The following is a 13,103-nucleotide window of genomic DNA, read 5'->3' on the forward strand; positions in this document are numbered from 1 at the left end:
CCAGTGGCCTGCCGGTATGACAGACACGTCACCCCATTTGCAGTAGGGGCAGGGTAGAGCCGCCGCCCGCGCCTGCAGGGTAGGCAAACCTGCAACCGACCAGCGGATCAGGCCCGGTGGCCTGCCGGCGTGGTACACTCGTCACCCCAATTGGAGTAGGGGCAGAACAGAGCCGCCGCCAGCTCCCAGAACAGGCCCAGTGACCTGCCGGCGTGGTAGCCACGACACCCCAATTGGAATAAGGAGAGAGCAGAGCCGCCGCCCGCACCTGCAGGAAAGATACGCAAGCAGTATGAAAAGACAAGGAAAGAAAGGACCACAAGCAATGCAGGTCAACGCAACTTTAGAAGAGGTAACAGCTGCAGCAGATGGAATGTCAGATAAAGAATTCAGGATATACATGCTTCAGATGATCTGGAGTATCAAGGAAGACATTAAACAGCAAAATCAGACAATGAAAGATCACTTCGACAACAAATTACGCAAACAAATCCAGGAAGCAAAGGATCAACTATACAGGGAGATAGAGGTTATAAAAAACAAACAAACAGAAATCCTAGAAATGCAGGAAGCAATAAACCAACTTAAAAACTCAATGGAGAATACTACCAGCAGAGTAGAACACTTAGAAGATAGAACATCAGACAATGAAGACAAAGTATTTCAACTGGAAAAGAACATAGACAGCTCAGCAAGACTGTTAAGAAACCATGAGCAGAACATCCAAGAAATATGGGATAACATTAAGAGACCAAACTTAAGAGTCATTGGGATACAGGAAGGTACAGAGCTCCAAACCAAAGGAATGAGAAGTCTATTCAATGAAATAATACAAGAAAACTTCCCAGACTTGAAGAATGAGACAGAATCCCAAATCCTAGAAGCCTACAGGATGCCGAATGTGCAAAATCATAAGAGATCCACACCTAGACACATTATAATGAAGATGCCCAACATACAGAATAAGGAGAGAATTTTAAAAGCTACAAGAGAAAGGAAGCAGATTACATTTAGGGGTAAGCCAATCAGGATAACAGCTGATCTTTCAACACAGACTCTGAAAGCTAGAAGATCCTGGAATAACATATTTCAAACACTGAAAGAAAATGGGTTCCAACCAAGAATTGTGTATCCAGCGAAATTAAGCTTCAGGATGGAGGATGAAATTAAAACCTTCCACGATAAACAAAAGTTTAAAGAATTCGCAGCTAGAAAACCATCTCTTCAAAACATCCTCGCCAAAGCATTACAGGAAGAGGAAATGGAAAATAACAATGAAAACCAACAGTGGGAGGTAGGACAGTAAAGGGGGGGAAATAATCAAAGAAGAAAACAAACCATGTTTAGTAACAGAAATAAACAAATATGGCTGGAAGAACAACCCATATCTCAATAATAACCCTAAATGTTAATGGCTTAAACTCACCAATTAAGAGACACAGGCTAGTAGAATGGATCACAAAACAAGACCCAACAATATGCTGCCTACAGGAGACGCATTTGATAGGAAAAGACTTACATAGGCTGAAGGTGAAAGGTTGGGAAAAATCATATCACTCATATGGACTTCGGAAACAAGCAGGAGTGTCCATACTCATATCAAATAAAATAGATTTCAAGCCAAAGTTAATCAAAAGAGATAAAGAGGGACACTACATACTGCTTAAGGGAACCATACACCAACAAGACATAACAATCATAAATATTTATGCCCCAAACAATGGTGCAGCTATGTTCGTCAAACAAACTCTCCTCAAGTTCAAGAGTCTAATAGACCACCATACCATAATCATGGGAGACTTCAACACACCTCTCTCGCCACTGGACAGATCTTCCAAACAAAAGTTGAATAAGTAAACTATAGAACTCAATAACACTATTAATAACCTAGACCTAATGGACATATATAGAATATACCACCCAACATCAAGCAGTTACACTTTTTTCTCAGCAGCACATGGATCCTTCTCAAAAATAGATCATATATTATGTCACAGGGCAACTCTTAGACAATATAAAGGAGTAGAGATAATACCATGCATCTTATCTGATCATAATGGAATGAAACTGAAAATCAACGATAAAAGAAGGAAGGAAAAAGCATACATCACTTGGAGAATGAACAATAGGTTACTGAATGATCAATGGGTTATAGAAGACATCAAGAAGGAAATTAAAAAATTCTTAGAGATAAATGAAAACACAGACACAACATATCGGAATCTATGGGACACATTGAAAGCAGTTCTAAGAGGAAAATTCATTGCTTGGAGTTCATTCCTTAAAAAAAGAAAAAACCAACAAATAAATGATCTCATACTTCATCTCAAAATCCTTAAAAAGAAGAGCAAAACAACAGCAAAAGAAGTAGAAGGCAAGAAATTATTAAAATCAGAGCTGAAATTAATGAAATCGAAACAAAAGAAACAATTGAAAAAATTGACAAAACTAAAAGTTGGTTCTTTGAAAAAATAAACAAAATCGACAGACCCTTAGCCATGCTAGTGAAGAGAAGAAGAGAGAGAACTCAAATTACTAGCATACGGGATGAAAGAGGCAATATCACAACAGACACTTCAGAAATACAGAAGATAATCAAAAACTATTTTGAATCCTTATACTCCAACAAATTAGAAGATAGTGAAGGCATAGATAAATTTCTTAAGTCATATGATCTGCCCAGATTGAGTCAGGAGGATATAGAAAACCTAAACAGACCAATATCAATTGAGGAAATAGAAGAAACCATAAAAAGACTACCAACTAAGAAAAGCCCAGGTCCAGATGGGTATACAGCAGAATTTTACAAAATCTTTAAAGAAGAACTAATACCAATACTTTTCAAGCTACTTCAGGAAATAGAAAAGGAGGGAGAACTTCCAAATTCATTCTATGAGGCCAACATCACCCTGATACCTAAACCAGACAAAGACACTTCAAAGAAAGAAAACTACAGACCAATATCTCTAATGAACCTAGATGCAAAAATCCTCAATAAAATTCTGGCGAATCGGATACAAAAACATATCAAAAAAATTGTACACCATGATCAAGTAGGATTCATCCCTGGGATGCAAGGCTGGTTCAATATACGGAAATCAATAAATGTTATTCACCACATCAATAGACTTAAAAATAAGAACCATATGATCATCTCGATAGATGCGGAAAAAGCATTTGACAAAGTACAGCATCCCTTTATGTTCAAAACTCTAGAAAAACTAGGGATAACAGGAACATACCTCAATATTGTAAAAGCAATCTATGCTAAGCCTCAGGCTAGCATCATTCTGAATGGAGAAAAACTGAAGGCATTCCCTCTAAAATCTGGAACTAGACAGGGATGCCCTCTCTCTCCACTTCTGTTCAACATAGTTCTCGAAACACTGGCCAGAGCAATTAGACAGACGAAAGAAATTAAAGGCATAAAAATAGGAAAAGAAGAACTTAAATTATCACTATTTGCAGATGATATGATTCTATACCTAGCAGACCCAAAAGGCTCTACAAAGAAACTATTAGAGCTAATAAATGAATTCAGCAAAGTGGCAGGATATAAAATCAACACGCATAAATCAAAGGCATTCCTGTATATCAGCGACAAATCCTCTGAATTGGAAATGAGGACAACCACTCCATTCAAAATATCTTCAAAAAAAATAAAATACTTGGGAATCAACCTAACAAAAGAGGTGAAAGACTTATACAATGAAAACTACAGAACCCTAAAGAGAGAAATAGAAGAAGATCTTAGAAGATGGAAAAATATACCCTGTTCATGGATAGGCAGAACTAACATCATCAAAATGTTGTCTATAGGTTTAATGCAATGCCAATCAAAATCCCAACGGCATTTCTTGTAGAAATAGAGAAAGCAATCATGAAATTCATATGGAAAAATAAAAGACCCAGAATAGCAAAAACAATGCTAAGCAGGAAGTGTGAATCAGGCGGTATAGCGATACCAGACTTCAAACTATACTACAGAGCAATAGTAACAAAAACAGCATGGTACTGGTACCAAAACAGGCGGGTGGACCAATGGTACAGAATACAGGACACAGAAACCAATCCACAAAACTACAACTATCTTATATTTGATAAAGGGGCTAAAAGCATGCAATGGAGGAAGGATAGCATCTTCAACAAATGGTGCTGGGAAAACTGGAAATCCATATGCAACAAAATGAAACTGAATCCCTTTCTCTCGCCATGCACAAAAGTTAATTCAAAATGGATCAAGGAGCTTGATATCAAATCAGAGACGCGCCGTCTGATAGAAGAAAAAGTTGGCTACGATCTACAGTCGGTGGGGTCGGGCTCCAAATTCCTCAATAGGACACCCATAGCACAAAAGTTAATAACTAGAATCAACAAATGGGACTTACTCAAACTAAAAAGTTTTTTCTCAGCAAAAGAAACAATAAGAGAGGTAAAGAGGGAGCCTACACCCTGGGAACAAATCTTTACTCCTCACACTTCAGATAGAGCCCTAATATCCAGAGTATACAAAGAACTCAAAAAATTAGACAATAAGAGAACAAACAACCCAATCAAAAAATGGGCCAAGGACCTGAACAGATACTTCTCAGAGGAGGACATACAGTCAATCAACAAGTACATGAAAAAATGCTCAACATCTCTAGCTGTCAGAGAAATGCAAATCAAAACCACCCTAAGATACCATCTCACTCCAGTAAGATTGGCAGCCATTAGGAAGTCAAACAACAACAAGTGCTGGCGAGGATGTGGGGAAAAGGGTACACTTGTACATTGCTGGTGGGACTGCAGATTGGTGCAGTCAATTTGGAAAGCAGTATGGAGATTTCTTGGAAAGCTGGGAATGGAGCCACCATTTGACCCAGCTATTCCCCTTCTTGGTCTATTCCCTAAAGACCTAAAAAGAGCATGCTACAGGGACACTGCTACATCGATGTTCATAGCAGCACAGTTCACAATAGCAAGACTGTGGAACCAACCTAGATGCCCTTCAATAGACGAATGGATAAAAAAAATGTGGCATTTATACACAATGGAGTATTACTCTGCATTAAAAAATGACAAAATCATAGAATTTACAGGGAAATGGATGGCATTAGAGCAGATTATGCTAAGTGAAGCTAGCCAATCCCTAAAAAACAAATGCCAAATTTCTTCTTTGATATAAGGAGAGTAACTAAGAACAGTGTAGGGACGAAGAACAGGAGAAGAAGATTAACATTTAACAGGGATGAGAGGTGGGAGGGAAAGGGAGAGAGAAGGGAAATTGCATGGTAATGGAAGGAGACCCTCAGGGTTATACAGTGGAGGAGGTAGAGAGAGAGGAGGGGAGGGGAGGGGAGAGGTGGGGAGGGGGGAGGGTGGAGGATGGGAAAGGCAGTGGAGCACAACAGACACTAGTATGGCAATTTGTAAATCAATGGATGTGTAACTGATGTGATTCTGCAATCTGTGTATGGGGTGAAGGTGGGAGTTCATAACCCACTTGAATCAAAGTGTGGAATATGATATGTCAAGAAATTTGTAATGTTTTGAACAACCCACAATAAAAAATTAAAAAAAAAAAAGAAAAAAAGTAGCACAGAACATGGCACTAGAAAGCAGAGAGAGAGAGAGAGAGAGAGAGAGAGAGAGAGAGAGAGAGAGAGAGAGAGAGAGAGCGTTCCACTCAACAGGGACAAAATATAAACCCCAAAAGCACAGCCCCAGTGCCCAGTGACTCACCACTTCCAGCCACACTCTACTACTCTACCTGCCTACAGTTCATCCATTTAATCCCTATTAGTAAATTAATGGTCTGACTAGATTAAGGCTCTCATAACCCAATCATTTCACCTCTAAATTTTCTTTCATTGCCTCACATATGAGATTTGTAGGGGATACTTCATATATAATCTAATAATTTCACCTCTGAACATTTTTTTGAAGGGGGGAGTACTGGGGACTGAACTCAGGAACACTGAACCATATCCCTAGTCTTTTTTTATCCTTGTATTTTTAAAATTTATAGCTAGGGTGACACTGAGTTGCTTAGGGCCTTACTAAGTTGCTAAAGCTAGTTTTGAACTCACGATCCTCCTGCCTTAGCTACTGGGATTACAAGTGTGTGCCACTGTACCTGGCTCACCTCTCAACATTCTTCATTGTCTCATATATGAGCTTTTGGAGTAGCCCAAATACCTAAACACAACATTTCACCCTGGACCCCAAAGATCTTGCCCATCTCACAATGCAAAGTACATTTAGTCCATTTCTAAGAATTATCAGAGTCTTAACAGTTCTGCCATTGCCCAAAAGTTCAAGTCCATAATCTCATCTGGGACTTAAGGTAAACTTAGCTGTATGCCCCTGTAGATATATATATATATATATATATATATATATATATATATATATATATATATCTCCAATATACAATGAAATAGAATAAACATTTCTATTCCAAAAGAAAGAAAAAATGGGATATAGAGGGAACCAATGTAAGCATGAAATTAGCTGGACAAATAAGTCCTGGAGCTCCACATCCACCATCTAGGGCACTTGGCATCATGTTGTTCTCTACAAAGGACTTATGTGACTCCACCTCTATGACCTTGCTAGTTGCAGCCCACATGAACTCTCTGTTGACTTTTTTTTTTTCTTGATTCCTGTAAATTTTTTCTGCAGATGTTCAGGGTCTCCATTGCAGCTTTGGCCTCTGTTTTGTATCTTCATGGAATTGCCCTCTCAGGGACTGACTTTGCTACAATTTTCCTAGCCTCCCAGTCCTTCCTTTAAAACCTTGGTGAAAGCTTCCATGACCCCCTAACTCCAGCATCTTGCATTCCTGCAGGACGTACACCATATGGATGATTTTAAACTCTGCCTCCATCTTTAGAAGTAGCCAAGCCACCTGGAACCATGACTGTAGGCAACTTCTGAGTGCCTATTGACTGAGAATGGTGAAACAATTTTCTAAACCCACCCCCTACCTTACCCCATGCAAACAGGGTGCCCTCATGTTGTTTTCTCAAAGGAATTTTTTCTTTTACACCCTTGAGCCTGAGATGGGTGTGGTCTTGCCAAAGTCTGAGATATCTTCAAGCCATTTTTCCATTGTGTCTTTGTAAACTACTTAGTATCTTTTTTGTATCTATTCAGCAGCCATACCTTTCTTGGTCCCAGTTTTATGTGCATTTTTTCTGGCCAATTGTAAGTTTTTCAAGTATTTCCACTATACTTTATATACCTGATATCATAGTAAATTCAGCTAAAAGCTACCAGCAATATCCATGCCACTGCCTGAATTCTGTGTTGCCTTGAAATTTTTTTCTGCCAGATTAATAAGTACATCATCTTTAAATTCAACCTCACAAAAAGTCTCAGTACATGGGTAAAATGTAGAAAACTTCTTTGCCAGAATGTAACATGAATTGCCTCTAGTCCAATTTCCCATGGAGTCCTCCTTCTCTCTGAAAGCTCATGAACACAGTCTATACAGCCTGAATTTCTATCAGCATTCAGACCTTCTGAGCTACCACCAAATCACCAATTAAGCTTTCAACATTCTAAGTATTGTCTATTCTGCATCTTCAATCTTTTCCAAATTACTCCCATAAGCCAATTTAAGGTGCCTCAGAACCACCTAAATAGGTTAATCACAGCAATGACCTCCTTCTGGTACTAATTTCTGTTTTAGTTTGCTTTGTGTCATTATGATCAAAAGACAGGACAAGAACAACTTAGAGAAGGAAAAGCTTATTTTTACTTACGGTTTCATAGGTTCAGTTCATCATTGGCTAATTCCATCATTACCTGTCCAAGGTGGACAGAAAGCAGCTCAGAACATGATAGACAGGAAGCAAAGAGAGAGCTCTCACCAGGGGCAAAATATAAACCCCAAAGGCATATCCCCAGTTACCTATTTCCTCCAGCCACCATTTACCTGCCTAGGTTACCATCCAATTAATCCATACAAGTAGAGTATACACTGATTAAGTTATATCTCTCATGGTCTAATTATTTCACATATGAACATCCTTGCATTGTATCACACATGAGCTTTTTGTGATACAGAACCCTATAACTCTGGCTTAGACATTCATTGAGGTTCCTTCAGTGCCTCACTTCTTACTATGCCCAATCTTGCTTCCATTCCTTCCTTTACACAGGTGTCAACCCCATTAACATCCCCTGATAATTATTTTGCATTCCAATCCTCCCCTAACAGTTTGCATCCAAGAATACCCAAACTGATGATATCTCCTTTATCTCCAACTCTCACAATCTGTACTATGTAACTTTAATAGTCCCCCAAATAAAAACAAAAATAATGCTATCAAAAGCGTGTGTGTGTGTGTGTGTGTGTGTGTGTATATATATATATATATATATATATATATATATATATATATATATATATTCAACCAAGACATTTTAAAACCAAAGTCACAGTCATTTAAATTTCTGAAATAATCAGTTGAGAGTTTGAGCACCATCACATGAAAGGACCCATCAGTGTTGATTTCAAGTTTTCCTTTTGGTGTAAAGTGAGTTTTCATTTGCTTGTTATTTGTTCCTTTGTATTTAGTTATATGTCTAAGCTAAGGTCAAGACAGGTAAAGTAAAGCAAATACTAAAGCAGAAATAGTTGAAAGACATCTTCCTATTGTGATAATGCAGAAGAGCTAAGAATCAAGAGTCTTTCCAAACTATTTGTACCCTGGTGCCCCCACCTACTTTCCTTGGGTTTTCCTTCTCTTCTCTAGCATCCATTTGCTTCCTCATTCTAGAACCCTTTATGTTCCATTTCTTCTCCTCTACTGTCACTTCTTTGTTGCACCTACCTATCTTTTGTCCTTCCCATTACACTGGACGTTTTGTGTAGAGTTTCAATGGAAGTTGCATCACACTGAATGCTATGTCAGCAGCAAAGCATTGATTTAGAAGGAGGAAAGAACTTTTCATCTCTATGTGAAAATGTGATTTAATGTGAACTAATTTATTCTGTAAAACTTAATTAAAACTAATTTTTTAAAAAGGAGACGGCCCTGGAGGGATCAATAACTCCTTTGGAAGGATTTGGGTGATATGCATTCAGTTGGGACTATTCTAAACTTAACATTTGATTTTTCCCAATGATTTTCACAGCACTCAGTTTTAATTTTATATGCTATTAAGTGATTTTAAGTCTTTAATGGTTTACTACAATTTGGAAAATTTTGTTCGATTTCCTTTAAAGTTTCCCAAAGGAAAACATTGGTTCTTTATTGATGAATAGAATATTTTGTGGCTTTGGCTATGACCACAAAAAGTGAAACTATCACTTTTAAGTGTTCCAGGATACAGAGAAGAATATTTTTTACTTATCTTACATCACATCCCTGGTTTTGGAGTGATTTTGATTGACAGAATGAATAAACAAATCTAAGTGGAACTTGCAGGATAGTGATTTGATTATAAGATTCCTGCAACACTAAAAGTTTCTTGATTACAGAACTCTGTCTTGATAACCTTTACAATCCCTTGCACCAAAGATAGAAATAGAAGAGTTGTGGATAGATGGATGGATGGATGGATGGATGGATGAATAAATTAACTGATGAATCCCAGAGTGTTGGGATACGCTTGCTTATATTCTTCCTGCTAAAGTCAGAATTAGAGGGAGAGGATAAAGTTGCTCCATCAGCTTAAGTTTAAGGGTACAGAAAGACTGTTAAGCATGGAATTCTAATGAAATTTAGATCCATTACCTAGATATGCCAAGATATATGCCAAATAAACATTGCAGAATAGAATCGTCACTGCATTTGGGCCAAATTTTCTCTCAACAGCACTGAAGGAGGAATGCCAATGTAAATTATTTTCAATATTTTATCATAAAAATTTTCAAATGTATAGAAAAGTTAAAATAATTCTACTTGGAACCCTCCCATACCTGAGATACAAATTCTTCCATAAAGATGTTATTCTACTTGTTTGTCACATAACCCTCCATCTATCCATTCCTCTATTTATCAACCCATCTAATTTTTTATGGATTTCAAATTGAATTGCAAACATAAGTATCCTTCTCCATAATATATAAGTAAGCATATGGTTAGAGTTCAATATTTGTTTCAAGTCTTTTGCTTTGATGTAAAGGTGATTAGTCACTGAATTTTGACAACTGCACATACCTGTGTAACCCAATTCTCTATCAAGATATAGAATATCACTGTCATCCCAGAAAATTAAGCAATAGTATTAAAGGCTTTGAATTAAATTCATCACCCAGAGGATACTGGCCTAGAGATAAAGAGTTTTAAATTTAAAAGAAACAGTTCACCCTCACAAACAGACTTGAATTTTCAAGCAAATGTAGCATTGCTTCCCTGTACTTGTTTCAGCAAAATCTGAACAACTGCATAGTTAATGAAAGGGAAGAGAATTTTGTAAATGTACATTATATGAAGATCCAGTAACTTGGCAAACAGGCAGGAGAGAAGAAAGCTAAATTAGAATCTTAATTTCTCATGTGTCTTTTATATATATATGGCTGGGGATGTAGCTCGGTAAAAGAGTGCCTGCTTAGCATATTTGATATCCCAGGTTTGATCTCTAGCATTACAAAAAGAAAAAAAAAGAAAATACATATAGAATAAATGAAAATAAAAATAAAATAGTAACAACAAAATACACATAATTTTGCTAGCATAAAAGGTATGCTTTGAGTGTTAAGACATTTGGTTTATTTTTTTTTTTTTTTGTACTGGATATTCCTGGGATATGACCTTCACAGAAAAAATAAAAAGAACAACCAAGGATTCCTCATTAATGTTGTGCATATTGCCAAATTGAATCCAGTGCCAAGCTGCATCCCTACCACATGGTATATATAGGCAGAATCCCTTCCAAACACAGGGCTCCTTCTTAAGTAACTGTGTTGACTAATTACTTTCATCAAGATAATTGCACCTAAGGAAAGGGTACAATTATTTCTACAGAGTAGAATGTTGACATTGTTTAATGAAGAATTAATGCATGTGGTGACAAACTATGTATTTAGAGAGGAAATAAAGCAGTTACCAACAATCTGCTTCCAAGAAAGAATTTTTAAGCATTTCGGGTATTCTCTTAAGTATTCATAATGAAGTGAATAGGCATTTTTACAACACACACAACTTAGCCTCTATCTGTGTTAGTGCATGCCAATGAATTTCCATCAGCCAGGCACTAATGGATCCTATATCATGTCTGAAGAGCTGAACAGCAATTAAATTAGGTTCAACTAGGGCCCACTCATACCACCAGTTTTCAAAGTGATCTTTGTCACTTTGTTACATGTAACAATTTACATGTAAATTTTTGTAAAGTTACAACATTCCTCTTTGTAGGAGTGGCAATTTTTGGAAAATTGAAATGCACAAGGATTATAGCTAATGTTTCCAATGTATGGACAGGAGCCTAGAATGGTCATTGATGAATAATAGTCCTAAATTTTATTCCTGTACTTATTCAATTCAAATAAATCAAACAATTATTATTTGGAAAGTGCTATGTTAATTTACATACAGAAATCCAAAAGGAATTAGAATAGTAATCTACTATCAAGAGGCTTATAACCTCAAAAAGACTAAACAATTATTTATTGAACATGTCTCCTTTGAATCTGTGGTACACTATATGATCCACTGACCAAATACTTTAAGACCAAGGCACTCATTTCCCCTAATGCCTGGAGTTGGGCTGTTGATAGTTTATAACTAACCTCTTTAGGAATTGATATAGGCTAAAAGAAGATGCCTCACCAAAGATTACCCTTCCTGGAAGGCAACTGCATTGTGAATTCTGCATTCAGCACTGGTGATGCTGAAGTACCATGCTCTTGATTCAATTGGGATAACTGTAAAAAGCAGCACAACCCCACATCTTACCATAAAATCAGTGGAGAGCTCTCTTGCAAAAGCATCACTATTCACCTTCTCCTCTGCCCAACTCAGTGACTCACACATCACAGAGGCAAGATGTACCATCTTGCTTGGTACTCAAATCCCTCCCTAATAATGACCTGCATGAAAATCTCAATATTTTGGACTCTAAGAGGCCAACTGGGTTGGTCCCTGTCAAAATGGTTCCTGAACACTAAAATGTGAATTAGCAGTTGGGTTACTTAGCACCAAAGTGAGAATCCCATTACTAGTTCTCAGTTATGGTGCAATTGTTTAAAATTCCACTAATGGAGACCTGAAATGGCCAAAAAACAACAAACAAACAAACAAACAAAAACCCTAAGTATGAAAATCTGAAGGCATCCTTGGTAATGTGGAAAGAGACTTTCATCTTGTACATCCAGAGTGTAGAAAAAGCTGTGTCCAATCAAGGAAGAACTATAGAGAAGGCTTTTACTCAACACCAGTATGTACTGATTGGGCCGAGTGCAGCACTGAGTCTCATAGTGGGTGTATATTAGTTGATATATTAGAAAGTATTTAATCCTTGAACTTTCTAGCCATTTACAAGAGGTAAACTCCTTAAATGTCAGACTCTTCACTTGTTTTTGCCTGAAGGAGATGCAGAAGTTTCTGCCTTGCAAAATAGCTACACATTCCCTTCTCTAACCACTCTTCCATCCTGTCCATGATAAAAGTTACAAAATAATACAGTTGGGGAAGTTCTGTGCTTGCTAAGATAGGTTGGAAAGGATATATCACAGAACTTGCAGTGTCTAGACAACATGTACTAGCAGGAGCCCAAAGAGTTTATCTATGGAATGGCACCCTAAAGATGTGGTATCAAGGAGAACAATGAGAAGTTAGAAAAGAATGAGTTTATCATTGTGTGAGCATTCTTCTATGATACAGGATTCACACTTTTTTGAGGGACCTAGGGTACCATGCCAATATCCTGCTAGGATAGCTCCTGATAGTTTGGACAAAGCAATAGCCAATTCCTAAGGAAATAGAGATGTGACAGAGGGTAGAGTTGGTGACCAAATAACCTGCTTGAGTGGTGTGTTAGTCAGCTTTTCATTGCTGAGACAAAACATCAGAGAAAATCAGCTTAAAGGAGGAAAGACATTTTGGTTCCCAGTTTCAAAAGAGCCAATGGAGTCAGCTGCTTCATGGCTATGAGGGGGGCCTGCA

Source organism: Marmota flaviventris, chromosome 4, assembly GCF_047511675.1.
Source record: "Marmota flaviventris isolate mMarFla1 chromosome 4, mMarFla1.hap1, whole genome shotgun sequence".
Classification (NCBI taxonomy): Eukaryota; Metazoa; Chordata; class Mammalia; order Rodentia; family Sciuridae; genus Marmota; species Marmota flaviventris.